The following is a 16,487-nucleotide window of genomic DNA, read 5'->3' on the forward strand; positions in this document are numbered from 1 at the left end:
GCCCTTGTACTCCCATGGATGTGGAGGCCTGAGGATAGCCCTGGGCAGTGCTCCTTGGGCACCACTCATTTTGACTTTGAGACAGGGTCTCTCTAGCCCAGAGCCTGCTGAATAGGCTACACTGGGTGACCAGGAAGCTCCAGGAATCTGCTTGTCTCTGTCTCTTGAGTGCTGGGATTACAAGTGTGTACCATTGTATCAACCCCAACCCCCTTTTTAAAAATATGGGTTCTGGGTTTTGAACTCAGGACCTTATGCTTGCCAGGTGATCATTTTACCGAGTTAGCTATCTCCCAGCTCTATCAAAACATTCTTAAGCAATCTCCTGTTTAATACTTTCCACAGGTGTCAATAATGTAGGCTTATCTTTTATTTTTGGTGTAAGCCAGTGACTCAAACACTGTAACTCTAACCTGTAACCCAAGCACAGAAGAATTACTTGAGAAGTGTTTCCAAAATACACCTGCTCACTAGATCAATAGAAGAACAGGCAAGCAGAGATTGGTACGATTCACACCGTGGAATGTAATTCTGCTGTGCAGGGAAATGGATTCCTGATGCACAGTGAGCCAAAGGAGCCAGTGTCTCCATATAGATTGTATGCAAACACCACTGGAGCTTATTGGCATGAAGTCTGAGGACTAGCCACGTATGGACAAGGAGCAGAGGTTAGCCCAGAGGGGATATAGTGACCGAGCAGTCAAACAAGGAAATTTCCTGCAGTGTGGACACATTACCTCGACCTGGGTGGAAGTTACATGCATCTATACAGGAGAGATAAATACATTAAGTTTTGTGCTTTGGACTCAGTTCTGGTTGTAGCTCAGTCTAAAATATGATGCACATCAACATGTGAGTGCATACATGTCCCATCTTCTGTAGCAAAAAGGGGACAGGGGAGCAAGTTATTAACAAACAATGCCCTCCTCCTCCATATAACTCCAAAACATATAGACAGCCCCTAGAGCTAACCAGAGTTTTTCAAATGACGCCAAACTACTTTTTAGTTTAAAAAAAAAAGTGTGTGTGTGTGTATATGTGTGTGTGTGTGTGCACACACATGTGTACAGGGATACATGGACATTGGGGGCCAGTGGTTGACATCATGGGTCCTCTTTTCACCTTCTACCTTATTTCTTGAGGTGGTCTTTCACTGATTTGACAATTGTAACTGGCCAGCAAGCTCCAGGCATCCTCCTGTCTCAGCCTCCCCAGTGTGGTGACTCCCGGTGAGCACCACCATGCCTGGCTTTTTACGTGGGTGCTGGAATCACCCTGCACCCTGGAAACCTGCGTGGCCAGTGCTTTTCTGACTGTGCCATCTCCCAGCCTGTTTGTTTTGGTTCAGGAAACTGTTCTAGTTTCAGGAACTTCAGCATATTTGAAGGTGTAAAAGTCATACAAGGTCATATTGGAGGTGGGCAGGATCATAGGAGGCCTGAGATTCTGCATAGTATCCTGTACTTAAGGATCAAGTTTAGGACAAGGAGGTGGACTACTTTGAACAACTTAATATTCACAAGCTCCTAAAATCGTAAAGCTTTAAAGTAAAGACAAGACTCTGTGAGAGCCTGCCTCTTCAAGTCCTGTTAATGCCATACACCCTGGTCAGACTACAAAGAGTGCAGACTTACCTGATGGGGAGTTTGCTTACAGACACAGACATAGTGGGGTGGGAGAGTATTTGGTTTCCTTTTAGAGAGAGATATAGATAGGTAGATAGGATAAATGATAGATAAATGGGCTTTTACTTTCTTTTTAATTGACTCAAGTTGCATTCTTTGTATGTGTGAGTATGGCATGGTGCACGTGTGTGTGACTGCATGTGCACAGAGGCCAAAGGTAGGCACTGGGCATCCTCCTCTACCTCATGCCTTTGAGGCAACATCTCTCCCTGAACGGCAGTTCTAGGAACTCAGGAGGAGTTTTCAGCTATGCTGGCAGCCAGCCTGAAGTCACAGTCATCCTCCTGCTCCCGAAGTGCTGGGTCACAGGCACAGGTAAACAGCACAGCCCCCCATGAAGAGTGTTAGGATGTGAACTCAGGTCCGCACGCCCTTCCACCAGACACTCTGCTTTCGTTGCTTGCGTTTCTTTGAGATGGGGTCTATGTAGCCCAGGCTGGCTTTGAACTGTCGGGCCTAAAGCTCATGGAGGTTGTCCTGACTCAGCTTCCTGCGTGCTGGGATTATAGGTGTGAGGCCACACGCCAGATTCCCCAAACCTCGTCCAGCACCGGGCATGCGCGAGCAGTGTATGCTAATGCACACCCTCGGGTCCGAGCTATGCTCTCTACTTACAAAGAATTATATCTCAGCGGTGCAGCATAAATCTAGCATGCAGGAGAACCAAAGTGTGTCTTCCAAGTCATTAAAAAGTCTCTCTCTCTGTGTGTGTGTGTGTGTGTGTGTGTGTGCGCGCACACACACACATAATTCTTGTGTTGTCTTTTTATGATCCAAAATAAAACCAATCAGTCAGCACTTCATAGGTTCTTAAAATTAATAATGACTTTTATTTTGATGAGTAAATCGATTTAAAACTTACAAACGAGTGCAGGGGACCAGTGCCCCACCCGGCCTAGGCTTCACTCACAGCTGCAAGAGGAAGTGCAGCCCCAACATGGCTTGTGTCCTCCACAAACATGCCTGTGTCTGGAGGAGGCACCCAAGCAAGCTCAGAGACCCAGCTAATCCAACGAAACTGTCCCTGATGTCACATTCCACCGACAAAATAAACTCAAGCCTCGGTTAGGTGGCCTGCCCAGGGTCACAAGGCTGCTCACAGGCAGAGCCCAGCGTGTGCATCTGTTCAAAAATCCTCTGCTCTTTCTTCTAGACCCCAGTGGCCTGGGGGGCGGGGCGGGGCGGGGCGGCGGGTCTGTGCTCAGCGGTCTGAAACTCAGAGTCACAACATCCATTTGCCACTCATTTCCACGGTGACATTTGCCTCCTGTCTCCCAGAAAGGGACAGCCTGCCACACTTGCAGCCTGTGGGCATCTTCTTGTCTTTGAGCCCGATCCTGTTTCATCCTGTTTCAGTGGATGGCTGAGGCTAAGAGCAGCTGCTCTGCAGCCTGGGTCCTTTAGCTCCTCAGCACTGTGTTCCCTGGCGATACAGGTCCTTCTTTCCTGCTGCCTGAGCCCCCCAGGGATGGCGACAGTAATGCTAGGCTGTGAGGAATGTTGCCCACACCGAGCAGAGCCACAACTTAAAGCCCTTCCTGAAGGCTGGTTGGTAACTCCTCAAACCACTACAGCTTTCTCCCTGACATTCTGAAAGACTCACCCTCCATCCATCCCATTTTGTCCCCGCTGTGTCTTCTTTGATCGACAGGAGGATGTTCAGGAGCAAGTTATTACAGACTCGCTCTGTGGGCACAAGAGACCTTTCTTTCTTGTTTTGAGGTAGGGTCGTGCTATGTGGTCTAGGCCAGTCTTGACCTTCTTCCTGTCTCTGCCTCCAGAGTCTGCATGGGCCATTTTGATAGGATAAGGCCTGGAAGCTTTGTGTCCCTTGCCTGTACAGTGAACAACATTTTGGGTGACAAGGACTTCGGGGTCCTTGGAACGGCTGGTCTTGAGACTTCAGGAAGAGAACAGATGCCAAGGCACGCAAAGCACATTAAAAATACAGGCAACCCTTTCACTTCCCAACTTAAACCAAGGATGGCGTGGGGGCTGGGATCTTCCTGAGCCAACTACTTGGCCAGCCACTCGGCGGGGCCTAATACAGGTTCCCCTGCCCGCCTGAGTGCCTTTTCCATTACACTGGCTGCGCCTCAGTAACCCCACCTCCGAAAGTGCTAACACAGTTCCCTCCCAGTGCCTACCCAGGCGGGGTGGGGCCCCTCCGTGGCATGGAACAAACCGGGAAAACCACATATTCCAACTCCCAGCACACAAAGGCTGGTTGGCCGTGGGGGCGGGGTGGGAGAACCAGAGCTAAGACTCACTACTCAGAGATTCTAGGACTCCGAGGAGAGCTTCTAGATTGCCCTCTCAAGGAGGCCACCCCACTTTGTCCCGCGTCTCCTGGGCGGTGGCGGCATAGGGGCATCCTGCTTGGAGACCTCCCTCAAATAAATGGTCGGTTCTAGCTCCAGCGTCCCACCCCCTAGCTGCCCACGGAAATCTTGGAGGGACGGTCTTTTCCGCTTTCCCCTCCGCCCCCTAAGCGTCGCGCAGTTGGGTTGATTTGGGTCATCTCTCCCTCTCAACTTTCAGTCTATCTCACTCCAGGCACGTTCCTTCAGTCCACAGCCCCCCACCTTGGTAGGAAAACACGCTCCAAAGCTAGCCCATTAAAAGTGCACGACTTCTGCCCGACCGGCCAAGGAGCTCCCGCAGCCTGGCATTCCTCGGATTCCTGCGCTGTGACGTCCCTGGGGACCGTGCGCCCGCAGCGGGGGAGCCCGGGCTCCTCTTTTCAGCGCTGGGCGCGCGTCCCCGAGGCTGGCGCGCGCCCTCCCCGGACGCATTCCTGGCCCGCCCAGCGAGCGCCCCGCGCACTCCCCGCCTCCTGGCCCCCAGCACTGCGGAGCGGAGCCCGGGGCGGGGGAGCGCGGCCAGCGGCGCCTGCTCGTCCCCTCCCACCCGGCCCCTTCCTCCGCCCTCCCGGCCGCTCGCGCTTCCTGGCGCTCGGGCTCTCCGGAGGCTCAAGTTCTGCACAACTTCTCCCCGCTGCCCAGCGCCTCGGCCGCGGGCCCGGCCAGCTAGCTGCGCTCCTCGGCTCAGCCGTCTTGTCCACAGGGCAGGTCCTCGTGGAGCATCTGGTGCCAAGTGGCCGCTGGCGGTCTCTCTCTGCGCCCCACCTCTCTGATCGCCCCGGTCCCCTCGCGTGGGACGGCGGTGCTTAGGTTCTTGGCCCTTTCTCCTTCCCGGTGCGCCCGGCGCGGCGGCCGCTGCGTAACCCTCCCTGCGCCCCTCCTCTGCCAGCTCCTGGGAGCCAGTGGTGGGAACCCAGACTCCCTGATGGTCAACGTGCGGCACCCGGGGCACTCCCGGGCCATGTAAGCAGGTAAGCCAGCCGGTCGGGAGCAGATACTAGGGTAGAGCCAACTTAGGTTCGCCATCGGGGACGCCGGGGTGCGCGGTGGGGGAGCCAGGTGGCCGGCCGCCGGGTTCTCTTCACATGCGGCGCTCGCTTGTCTGGGATTGAGCTGGAAGGGGACCGCGGTCTGGGACACGGGTTCAGCCGAAGCCTCGCCTCTAGTTCCTGTTGTGTTTGCGAGCAGGGGAACACAGCGCAGAGCCCTAAGCTTGTCCTGTGCCTCTGTGGGCACTGGGTTTGTGCCCTCTTCCAATGCCCCAGCCGGGATAGCAAAGTCACTTGGCCCCAGCTTGGGTGATCGGACAGACGCGCAGGGAAACGTACCTTCATCTCAGACCAGATCTCCAACTCGAACTTTGCAGGTTCCGAGAGTTAACAGCCCCTTTCCCACGTGACCCCACGTATAGTTTTGAATCTTTGGGAATGGTTTTCCTATATTTTCTGGAGGAATTGAAGTGTGCTGTCACTCCCTCAACCCCCGTTTGCCCTTTTTCCTTTGAGGAGATTGTGGGGATTTGAGTTTAGTGGGTCCACAGATTAGCTGTTATGGGGTTCTAGTGGAGACAAGTTACATTCAGACCGCTGCTGAATGAGTGCATGTATCGTCAGTTTCCAAAAAAGGTTCATTTTTTGAAATGGATTCCCTCCCTCATTCATTCAACAAACTCTGTGGTGAGTCTTCCCCTGTGCTAGGAGATCACACAACAAGAGTCTGCAGCACGCTGCGGGCAACCGTGGGTGGATGGGGTGGGTGGATGGGGATGTGTACTGGAGAGAGGGTTCTGTGAGACTCGGAGGAGGCCAGGCCCTGGAGGATAGGGGTTACCTTTGTTGAGGGAATGATGCTCAACTTAGGAGTGGTTGAGGGACCGCATTCCAGAGGAAGGAACAGCCTAGGCAAAGTGAGGAACGCGGAGAGGGGCGTGCAGAAAGTCTTGGAGAGAGACCTGGTGGTTGGTGGGGCATGTATGGGCAGGTTGATGCACTGTTTCTGGCATAGTTAGCCCCCACCCCAGCAGAAACGAAACCGGAAGTCTCTTATCCACTTCCCGTGACCAGGAGTAGCTTCCAAGGATCAAAAGCTTTCCCTTTGGACATGTTCCCTCTCCTGATGTGTCTCCCACGTGGTTCTGCCGGGTGACAGATGTTTAACTGTCATTAATTGGCCCATCTTTGGTTTTGTTAAAGTATCCCCATAAGGACCATCCCACCCCACTACAGAACCTTGTCCTGAGAGAGCTTTGGACCTGTGGAGAACAGTTTTCCCCTTTGGTGCTGGGGACGGAACCTGGTCTGGGCCTTCTGGCTCACCAGGCCGGTGCTCTTCCCCTTCCCAGATCCCTAACAGCTTTCTTACCTAGCAGGAGTCTTACCTCTGTGAATTTGTGGCTGGCACATGGAGAATCAGTTTAAGGATGTGGCTCTGTGTCTCTGAATCACTGCTTTTAAAAGTAGTTTCCATAGCCTCTTGGGGTTTTCTTTCCTTTCTCTGAACCTGTGGAAACTGAAATCTCCCATTCCTGTAACCCAGGGTCCAGCACATCCTGTCTGAAAAAGGTCCTCAGTGCAGGAGAGGCTGTCCACAGTCACCTCTCCGGGGCCTTCTTACTGGGCTGGAGTGCATATTCCTAGTGGCTGCTCCTGGCTAAGCTGCCACATCTCCAGCCATCAGGTGTCTTGAGCTGCCATGTAGGAATGATTCCTTGCAACTTGAGGGTGTTTATTCAAAGGCTCTCTCCCAGCCCAGCTCTGATCCCAAGAGCAAGCATCTCCATGATGGAAGATCTGGAATGTGTGTGGGACCTGTGTGAGGGAAGTGTGTTCCAAGAGGCTGCTGCTTCTTGCTGGTTGGTCCAGGTCTCCTCCAGGCTTCCCTCCTCTGTGGGTGTAGGAACTCACAGCCCCCCCCACCCCCCTTCGTTATTCAGGGTTGTGTGCCTTGTGTTCCATGGTCAGCAGAAAGAGAATCATTGCCTTAGGGAGACTTTTAATAGTGCCATATCACATTCAGAGGAAATCAGAGCTTTCAGATGAGTTCTTCCTTGCCCCATGGGTGAGCAGAAGTGCAGGACCGCGAGGATTTCCCAGGTACACTTTCTTCTTGGATTCCGTTCCCAACAGGGATACAAATATTGACCTCTTCCTAGCAAATTGAGCTCACCTGGGTTCCAGCGTCTTCTCTGTTTTTGAAGATTTGGTCACATTCTTGCTTTTGAACTTTTCATTGCTTGGTTACCTAGTGCTGTGTGGATTTCAAATCCATTCTGAGCCTAGGAACTTTGCTAGGCACTTGGTTGGAGGTGAGGCAGGAGGAGAGATAAGATGAAATACTTAATTAGCCAATTAAGGAAGGAGGGAAACAGACACCGAGGCTTCTGTAGGGAGGAAGTTAGTGTCTGAAATGAGCCTTTTGATCTCCCAGACTGATTAAATGGATTTAATTTTGGCCCCCTCCTAGGAAAGGTTGATTGAATGGTCCCAGGAGTGGGAGGGCCAATAGCTGCAACTTTGTAGCAAGTGTGTGAGCGTGGGGTGTGTGTGTGTGTGTGTGTGTGTGTGTGTGTGAGTGAAATACAGCTAGACTTGAATTCCAACTCTGCCACTTGCGATTTCTTTTACATGTATTTACTTTGTGTGTGTGTGTGTGCTTTGTGTGTGTGTGTGGGCCCTGCTTGTGGAAGTCACATCTGGGTCTCCTTTTCCACTCTGTGGGTCCAGGGATCAAACTCAGACCATCAAGGTTGGTTGCAAGCATCCTTACCTGCTGAGCCATCTTGCCTGCCTAGCTTTGTTACTTTTGAGAAGTGTGATGGTGGGTTGACTTTGCAGCCTTTCGGACTGTTTCTTCCTCTGTGAGGTGAGGTCAGGCAGATGTGGCTTGCCGGAGCATCTCTGAGACTTGAGTGTGACGCTGTATAACGTACTGCCTGTCGAGAGGGCGCTTGTGTGTTGGCGGCCTCGTACGTGGCCGTGAAAGTGTTCTTTGTTTCTCAGCAGACTGAATCCACGTGTGTGCCAACATACATATAAAGCTTTGTCCTTGACTTTATTTTACACTATTGGCTCACAGCAAACATGTCGGCTGGCAGTTACATGTGGCCCTTCATACTGAAGGCGGCCCCTAGTACCCCAGGCGGTAGGAATGTCGGTCAGGAAGAGGGCAGGGAAAGGACTTCCTTTACCAGTCTACTCTCCTCTGTGACAAGGGGCTAGTGTGTTGTGTGTGTGGGGGGGTCTTTGCATTTTGAATGCTGAGATCCAGTTAATTAAAGGATGCTGGGGTCACTGCCTGTCTTGAGGAGTGAGCCGCTCATGAAGGCGCTCCTCAGCAGCTGTGGCTTTTCTTCTCTGAAGCCCCAACAGAGCCAGCTTATGGTAGGACAAGGCCGGCAGCCAGCCACAGGTGGTCACATTTTGATGTTGCCGTTCATCCAGGAGCCTGAAGTATTGGACAAACATTAACTCACTGATCTCCCTATCAACTTCCTGGGAGGGAGCGGGCGAAGAAAGGGACTCTGGCATCCTCAGGACAGGTGTGTCCTCAGAGCAGTGACCACAACAATTTGGGTAGATTTCCCACCTGCAGAATTGCGTGCTGGGGAGGGTCAAAAGGTCAAAAAGCAAGCTTGACCAAGATGCTTGCAGTTGGGAAGAGAAAGGAAATTAATTGTGCCCAGACCTACAGTGACTTTAACATACAACGCATGCAACCTGATTATGAAAACACACCCCTGGAATTATTTATAATTCTGAATTAAGGGATGTTATGTGAAGCTTATGTGTGCACTGTAAGGATGGTTGAGTCTGAGTCAGGCTATAGATGACTTGATTTTGCATTTTGCAGTTCTGTCCTTTCCTTTTCTTAGGGTGGGGGGAGCACAGGCTTTCTCTGTGTAGCCCAGGAACTCAAAGAAATCTGCCTCTGCCCCTGCCTCCAGAGCACTGGTATTAAAGGCACTATGCTGGCTTATATCCGCTTTTTTTCTTTGCGGTTGTGTGTTTCTTACTTTCTTTTTTCTGCCGCGCTTTATTTGCTACAGACATTGTCGTCATCCCTGCGCATACAGTTTAATATGCAGTCCTTTAGCCTCATCCTCAGGCAGCCCCACCCCACCCAGGCCAAGATCGATCGCATCCCGAGCTCCCTCCCCCAGGCTGACCCTGGGGACCTTTGTCAGAGATCCTGCATAGGAACTGGCCATTCCACAAATGTCACTGTCCGCCTGTCGGAAGGAAGGATTCCGGTGAGGAGAACAACAACAAAAAAACCCCAAACAAACAGAGAAGGACAGCGTGGTGGGTGGTGGTCCAGTCTAGCCTCTAACGGTTAGTACAGTGCCGTTTGTGGATGGCCGCGGATGGCTCAGTGCTTAAGAAGACTTGCTGTGTTTGCGAGGGACCTAGGCTTGGTCTTAGCACCTCCCCGGGCCCACGACCGGCTGTGGAGGTCAGCTTCCTGGGATCAGACGCCCTCTTCTGGCCTCCGTGGCACCCCATCGAGATGAGCAGATACACACATATCCATTTAGGTAAAATAAACATTTAATAATACCTTTGAATTCGTAATGTTTGAGATTTTAGTGTGCAGCCGTATCCAGACGTAGTCTTTCAGGGGACTACAGGCTAGGGATCTAATTTGCCTTATAGAGGTGGTTCTCAACCTGTGGGTCGTAACCTATTGATGAGGGTCAAATGACCTTTTCACAGGACTCGCCTAAGACCACTGGAGAACACAGGTATTTACACTATGATTCATAACCGTAGCAAAATTACATTTATGAAGTAGCAACAAAAATAATTTTGTGGTTGGAGGGTCACCACAGCATGAGGAACTAACTGGATTGGAGGGTTGCAGCATTAAGAAGGTTGAACCACTGTTTTACAGTATTTCAGCTCACAGAGAAACATTATTCATTGCTGAGAACTATTATCTCAGCCATGGCCTATGTGAAGGTGTTTTATTTATAGTCGGTGTATTTTTACATACAAAACCTGAATTTCCACATTGGAAGTTCATTCTGCTTTTTAATTTTGTTTTTCATATCCCTTTCCTCCAAAGAGTTGGGTATTAGCTAAGGCAATAAATCTGAAACCCTAGACTGCGCTAGTCCGCCGGGGCCTCTGACAACATGGGTATCCCAAGCTGGCCTCTGCTCTGCATAGCCTTAGGGGACTCGAGCATCCTCTGCTCTGCATAGCCTTGGGTATCCTGAGCATCCCCTGCTCTGCATAGCCTTGGGTACCTGAGCATCCCCTGCTCTGCATAGCCCTGGGTACCTGAGCATCCCCTGCTCCGCATAGCCTTGGGTAACCTGAGCATCCCCTGCTCTGCATAGCCTTGGGTAACTCGAGCATTCCCTGCTCTGCATAGCCTTGGGTAACCCGAGCATCCCCTGCTCTGCATAGCCTTGGGTAAGCTTGAGAATTGCCTTCTCCAAGCAGCACCTGCCCATTGCTGCTCTCTTGCCTCTTTCTCCGGAGCAGCTGCAGTCTGAGAAGGACCGAGCGAGACGCCTTGCCCTGGTCTAGCCTGATCCAGCTTGCTGCAGCCTCCCCTGGTCCTCAGGCATGCTGTGGGGGTCTCTTACCTGCTCACTAAGTCATTTGAATGGTTTTGTCTGGTTACTTGAGCACCGCACAGAGACCGGGTGCTGCTCTGTGGCCACTCGGCCTCAGTCAGCCGAGGGCCAGCGCGGACTCCATGCTTTAGTGCACCTGTCTGCTCGGCTGTCCTTCCAGTCCAGACCTCTGCACTTGGCCCCAGGTTGGTCTGTCCAGCAGCCTCCGTCCAGTGTTCTGTCTCACTGCGCTGCAGATCTCCATCGCTGTCTGTCGCTAGGGAGCCCCTTGGCACCTCTCATCTCCGGTCCTGGCTGCATTCCTTCTTCTGAGGCAGCCGCTCAAGGTGGGCACTTGGGGTGCTTTCCCATTCTTTTTACATCAGTTTTTTTTAACACACACAAATGGGTTATGGTTTGTCATTTTGTGTTGTTGTTGTTGTTGTTGTTGTTATTATTATTATTTGTGTGCTTGTTTGTCCCCCAACATATCATTCTTAGCACCGAAATGAACCCTTCCTCAACCCCCTGAGCAACAAAGCTGTGGTTATTAATTATGGCCTTTGAGGACTTTTTAGCATATTTCCCACTTACTCTCTTCTTCATCGCTGAGGCCCATGGGATTGTCCAGAGACTGTTAAGGTCTGTCTTGCACATATTCTTTGACTGTTCCTTAAGAACAACAGCAAAGGGTTTTTAAGAACTTAATTAAATGTTTTTATTTAAATTACTAAGGCCATTTGCATCTCACTGCTTTTGTGGTAAAGGTTCTTTGCCTACTCTCCAAGCTGTACTGCCACCCCCCACCCTCTCTCCACACTGCACTCCCCATCCCCCACCCTCTCTCCACACTGCACTCCCCATCCCCCACCCTCTCTCCACACTGCACTCCCCATCCCCCACCCTCTCTCCACACTGCGCTCCCCATCCCCCACCCTCTCTCCACACTGTGCTTCCCATCCCCCACCCTCTCTCCACACTGCACTCCCCATCCCCCACCCTCTCTCCACACTGTGCTCCTCATTCCCCACCCTCTCTCCACACTGCACTCCCCATCCCCCACCCTCTCTCCACACTGCACTCCACCTCCCCATCCTCTCCACATTGCATTCCCCCTCCCCCATCTCCCTCCACAACACACTCCCCTCCCCATCCTCTCTCCACACTGCACTCCCCCATCCTCTCTCTATACTTCACTCCCCTCCCCTCTCCTCTCTCCACACTGCATTCCCCTCCCCCATCCTCTCTCCACACTGCATTCCCCTCCCCCATCCTCTCTCCATGCTGTGCCCCTCCCCCATCCTCTCTCCACATTGCACTCCCCTCCCCATCCTCTCTCCATACTGCACTCCCCTCTCCCACTGTCTCTCCATAGTGCACTCCCCGCCCCATCCTCTCTCCACACTGTGCCCCTCCCCCATCCTCTCTCCACACTGCACTCCCCTCCCCCACCCCCTCTCCACACTGCCCATCCTCTCTCTACAACGCACTCCCCTCCCCCATCCTCTCTCCACACTGCACTCCCATCCTCCCCTAGGATTACTTCCCTTCTTTATTTCATTCCCTCCTACAATGCCCTGACCCCTGTCTGTCTCTTACCTCATTCTCAGATAAATCCACCTCCCCTGACACTGCTCCCCAAGGCCTCCTAGCCACTCCCTATAAACTTGGGGGTGAAGAGATGGCTCAGCAGTTGAGAGCATCAGTTGCTCTTCCAGAGGTCCTGAGTTCAAGTCCCTGCAGCCACATGATGGCTCACCACCATCTGTAGTGGGATCTGATGCCCTCTTCTGGTGTGCAGTGTACATGCAGATAGAGCACTCATACATAAAATAATTAAAGACATCTTTAAAAAAATAAAATAGAAAATTACCAACTCAGTGAATGAATGCCTTTTTGAAATGTAGACCTGAGGGTCAGGAGTGCGTTCTGCCTTGAATTTATTACTTATCCCCTAAGAAACAGTAATGGCCATGGGAAAAGACATCTTGTTAATGACTGTATATGAGTAAAACTTTAAAAACATTTTTAAAAGACAGTTTATTTTATTTTATTTTACTTTATGTTTCTCAGTGTTTTGCCTGCGTGTTTGTATGTCTATCATGTGCATGCCGGGTATCCATGGAGATGAGAACTCTGGAAAGAACCGGAGTTACAGATGGCTGTGAGCCACCATGTGTGTGTTAGGAATTGAACCCAGGTTCTCCGCAAGATCAGCCAGTGCTCCAAACCACCAAGCCATCCTTTTAGCCCCCAATTTAAAAATTTAAACAGATGTCAGTGTTCCTGTATACTTTTTACTTCTTCATGTGTGGAAACAAATCACACCTCTAAGATACCATCTAAAGATGATAATGATGTTATGCTTCCTTTGCATGTTGGTGTGTGTGCTCCTGTGTATGTGTGTGTGCTCGTGTGTGTGTGTGTGTGTGTGTGTGTGTGTATGTGTGTGTGTGTGTGTGTGTGTGTGTGTGTGTATGCGCATATGTGTATGTTCCCAAGAGGCCCAAGGTTCTGTGGGATGTTTTCCTCAGTCAGCTAACGTATTGAACAGGGATGCTCATCAGAATCCAGAGCTCAACAGACAGTCTAGCTGAGTCATCTTGCTCCAGGGATCCCATGTCTGCCTATGAGGTGCCAGGATTAGAGGGCTACCCCCACCTGGCATTTACATGGCTTCTGAGGATCTGAACTCAGGGCCTCATGCTTGTTGGGCAAATAGCCGATCAACTTCCAGCCCTAAGGATCTGGCTCCTAACGATCTGCCTTTGCTTGGATTCTTCAGAAGCATGACTGTTTCCTCCCATTTTCAATCCCTGAAGTCTGAGTAGTTGTGAACGTCGTAGACAAGTGTGGGTTGGGAATGGCTGAGGATCAGGGCCAGCTGAGGTGTTTATGCTTCTGAGCTCTGAGAACCCCACATCCTTTCTGTTCACTCTGGTCTTGCACCTCGTCTCAGGAGGAAAGGCTCCTGGCATCCTTCAGTGAGCAGCTCTACATCCTGGTCTGTGTATGTATGTGTCGGCACATATATGTGTGCATGCATGTGAGGATCAGAGGAAAATCGTGGCCGTCACTCTTTAGGCACAGTCCACTTTTCATTTGAGACAGGGTCTCTCTTCTAGTCCTGCGTGGTCTGGAATTAGCTACATAGGCCAGACTGGCGTCAAATCACAGAATCTCCCTGTCTCTGCCTACTGAGTGCTGGGATCAAAGGTGTGTATAATTGAACCCAGTTATTAGTTAGTTTTAAAGAACCAGGGGCAGGCTTGTCACCCTGCTTATGACCAAGGCAGCTTGCTTTACTTCCAGAGCTGAAATAGGTGGTGATGACATCCTGGCTGCATCTCCAGATCCAGGGGCTCCAGACTGATTCTTACTGCTGGGTCTGTCCCCAGGGCAAAAGGGTGGAAGGAGATTCTGTGGTCATGAAAGTGATTTGTCACGAGTTACTTATAGATGTCAACTCACTGTCGGGTCCTCTGAACACACCCTCAGATAGACCCCTGAGAGCGTCAGATTTTTATCCCACTGGGCCTGGGCTTCTGTCAGGCAGCAGGTGTTTCCTGAGCTGACTCATTATTTCCCGTGCTGTCTCCTCCATCCTGCATTCTGACACGCCCTGCACCTGCCCGAGCCATCTCCTGGGACCCCCAAACGCCACTTTCCCTGAGCTGGGTCAGGGCTTCCCTCCATGGTACTTTTGGCTTTCATGCCCTGATGATTCGGGTCTTCCCTCACAGGCTCTCATGCCCTCTGTGCTGGCCTCTCAGCTGCCTGGGAGCTGCCACGTGCGTCAGTAGCTCACAGTATGGCCTTTCTTCTGCTGTTGGTCACCTGTAGCTAGCGGTTCACCAGACCCGCCCATGCCAGACCCTGCATTATTACAGTTCTTCCAGGCTGTCACGACATCCTGTCGAGTTGTGTAAGCTGCTGTCCTGCTGTCCCGCTGCTGTGGCTCTTCGTGGTTTCTACTTCAGAGCCTTTCTAAGACAGTTTTCATACTCCCACTCCCCTACCTGAGACCTTTCTTGCTGTGTTCTGTTGCTTGGGGATCCAGATGTGAAGAAGGGTTTAAGGAGACAGGCAAAGACAAGCACCAAGCCTGGTGGGTGTATGGCATCAGTACAGGAATGTGCTACTGTTTTGTTTCCTAAGTAGATAGTTCATGTTAGACACATCCCAGGAGCCGAGGGCATGGCTCAGTAAGGAAAATACTTGCAGCACAAACATGAGAATCTGAGTTCGAATCCCCAGCACCCACAGTAAAAGCCAGACTTGATAATGTGCACCGGTAACCTAATGCTAGGGTTGTGGCATGGACACAGGAGGGTCCCTAGGACTCTCTGGCCAGTCAGTCTAGACTTTGACTTAATAAGATGGAGAAAGAGACCTTTTATTAAGCTCTGGCTTCTATAGGCAAGTGTACACATGTATGTACTTGGGTACTTGCATGCAAATGAGCATACATAGCAGGCACTCAAAGCCTACACTCACATACATACACAGCAGACTGCCTCTTGTTGCACACACACTAGCAGTCCAGGCTCTGCTTAGCAATTGATCCTCCCTGGCTGGCCTGGTTGGCCTCAGCTTCCTGACTCCCTGTCCTTCCAGACATTTCCTGTGCTTTAAAGGCAGTTGATTTGACTGGTAATTTTATTGTGAGTTTTCTCTTCACATATATTTTTCTGTTTATAATCTTTCTTTTCTGGAATAAATGTGTGTGTGTGTGTGTGTGTGTGTGTAATTTATTGGGTGGCTTGCAGGTTTGGTCCAGCTAGTCCAACAATGGCTGTCTACCAATGGGAAGTCCAAGAATCAAGTAGTTGTTCAGCCCACGAGGCTGGACGTCTCAGCTGGTCTGCAGTGTACGTTGGAATCCTGAAGAAGCAGGCTGTAATGCCAGGGAAGAGTGAGAGCAGGCAGGCAAGGAGAACCAGCTTCCTTCTTCCATGTTTGCCATATAAACTGCTGGCATAAGGTGTGGCCCAGATAAAAGGTAGATCTTCCCACCTCAAAAGATCTGCATTGAAAGTGGTTCTTCCCAGTTCAGATGATTTAATTAATTAATAAATAAATAAATAAATAAATAAATAAATAAAAAAAAATTCCCTTGCAGGTATGCCCAGCTGCTTGGGTGTCAGTTAATTCCAGATGTAGTCAAGTTGACAACCAGGAAAAGCATCACAGCCATTAACCTGTGAGAGTCTTAAACACTGAGTAGTCTTCCGGCTTCCCTGCCCCTCTTCCCTCCCACACTGTGAAGTGTCTGTGAGCTTGGCCACACCCGCCTGAGGACACTCTTCTGCTGTGCTGGCTGCGGGCCGCCTGTGCTCCTTGCTCTGGAGTGGAGAGGCGGGAGCTCCTTCGCAGCCTCCTGGCTTCAGTTTGTTCCGAGGAGTGCTAGTGGTCAGAATGGAGGACGGTGGTGTGTTAAGTTTAATATTGACAGCAGGGTCAGTGGGGACAGCTCAAGCAAAGAGATTTCATCTAAGCCCCTGGGCGACAGTTAGCATTCTCTCCGATGTGGGAAGATGGAGGTCCAGAGAGTGTGTTTGGGATGGAGGTCATTTTCCTAAGAGCCCTGTCCTGCAGTGGGGCTTCAGGGGATGAGTGGGGGGGGGGGAAGGGGGCTGCAGGTGTGTGTGTGTGTGTGATAAGACGCAGACTTGATGACCCTTGAGACACCCTGCAGAGCCACGTAGGCTTGGCATTTAGACCTGCAAGGACTCCATCTAGCACTCTAAGTGGGTTGTTTCCTTGATTGCGACCTAGCCCCGTGAACTCTGGCTGTCACCGGGCTGTTTGACAACAGCTTAGAGAGGCTAAGTGACCTCCGAAGATCATGCAGAATGCTATACAAACACTGGGCCC

The 16,487-nt window shown here is 51.2% G+C and overlaps 1 protein-coding gene across 1 annotated transcript in view; it reads left to right on the plus strand.

Annotated features, from left to right (window-relative positions):
- Positions 1-4,633: 4,633 nt before the first annotated feature.
- The window catches only part of Ptpn14 (protein tyrosine phosphatase non-receptor type 14), a 147,512-nt gene continuing 135,658 nt past the window's right edge, over positions 4,634-16,487 (plus strand). The window contains exon 1 of the mRNA XM_052200026.1: positions 4,634-5,019. The gene's annotated coding sequence lies outside the window, so the exon portion shown is untranslated. The remainder of the gene's footprint in view (positions 5,020-16,487) is intronic.

This window comes from Apodemus sylvaticus, chromosome 12, assembly GCF_947179515.1.
Source record: "Apodemus sylvaticus chromosome 12, mApoSyl1.1, whole genome shotgun sequence".
In the NCBI taxonomy this organism is placed as follows: Eukaryota; Metazoa; Chordata; class Mammalia; order Rodentia; family Muridae; genus Apodemus; species Apodemus sylvaticus.